A 1,581-nucleotide genomic window follows, 5' to 3' on the forward strand; every position below is an offset into this window, starting at 1 on the left:
GCTCTGAATTCGAGATCCAAAAGTTGAGAGGCAGCTCTCTCATCAGCTATTTCTTCAGCTGAAACATGCAGGTTTTCCAGAATCCGCTCAAGCTCGTTGGATAAAAATTTGTCATATTTGAGCTTATTCTGCTCAATTTGTTCCTTGTGTGCGTTGCAAACACTCTCGACATCATTACTTAAGAACTCGGCCTCCTCATTTCTCCATGGGCGAAACATCATGGCAGTTTCTCTGAAGAAATCAGCTCTTGAACTTTCAATGCTAAAACGTTTCCAGCGCAGAATAAGTGCTTGCATCCTTTTCCTTAAAAACCCTGATCCATCTTTTAATGCCATTGGAGGTACAGCTGTCGTGTCATCCTCGTTTTCCACTTCATTGCAGTCTTCGTTATTAAAAAAAATATTCCTACTTGTTTTGGAAAATCTGAACCATGCTGCAAAATCTGCTAAGCAAAGTTCTTCCAACTGATCGGCCCTTTGAGAGTAGTGCTCCAGTACACTCGGTACATATATATCCGTAGAATTCTCCTGTAAAGCATCTAATTCACGTCTGGGCTTGAGCATCCTTACTCGATTGTTTGGATGTGATGTATTTATAAACATCTGCCCATTACTCGCTTCCGATAAATGCAGTCCCAAAATATTATAAGCTCCTTCTTGAGCCGATATTTCCGAACCGTTTACAAACTTGTTTCCGATGTGCTGCAGTTTTCTTTTTGTCTCCATGGCTTGCCTCAGTACTGTTGATACTCCTCTATTGGATTTATTTATATAATTAATTATATAGCTGCAGCAAGCGTAGGCGTCCAAAATGAATTGAATATCCATATTTGCTCTATGCAAGTTAAAGATATTTTTATTGTAGGCATTTAGAAGTCTGTCCGAAAATTTTCTCTTTAAGAAAATGTGTGGCTTTTTTACAAATGAGCGAAGAGCAACCTTGTATCCTTCATAATCAATGTATTATTTCTTCTTCTGCGAGATCCGTCAGATTTAGTAGTTCCTGTATATTTATAAATTATAGTTTGTGTTGCTCAATACCCTCCTCATTCTCCAAGGGGAAAAGAATTTCTGTCCGCGGCATCGTCGGATATGTCATGTTGAATCTGCACACTTGTTTTCCATGCAGGTCTCTTAGGCAAGCTCGACCATGYCTGTGTTTTTGGTACTGAATAAATTCCTGTAAGTCCAAATCATCCCCATCAGTCGTAATGTGTCGGTTCAACTTCAGTTGTGTTGATGATTCCATGACTTTCCCATTGCGGTGCATCACTTAACCAGTACATCCCATGACAATATATATTTATATATAGTTATATTTCTTGATCCAGACTTTTTACGCAGGCAAATAGAAATAGCATTTTTGATGCGCTCCAACTCATAGAACTTATAAATATACAGAACATCGTCGTATTTCAGATCGCGCAATTTTGCTATAAGTTGTCGTGGATGTTCTCTTCTTTCCGCAGTAAATTGTTGGATACAACTCCTGAGCATCATCGTCGGTTGTAACGTCCTTTGGGCCTCTACCTTGCCCTGCTGCTAGTGCAACCCGTTCAATAGATCTATTTTCAACGGGTTC

The sequence above is a fragment of the Bactrocera latifrons genome, unplaced genomic scaffold, assembly GCF_001853355.1.
Source record: "Bactrocera latifrons isolate USDA-ARS-PBARC rearing strain unplaced genomic scaffold, ASM185335v1 scaffold_748, whole genome shotgun sequence".
NCBI classification, from domain to species: domain Eukaryota; kingdom Metazoa; phylum Arthropoda; class Insecta; order Diptera; family Tephritidae; genus Bactrocera; species Bactrocera latifrons.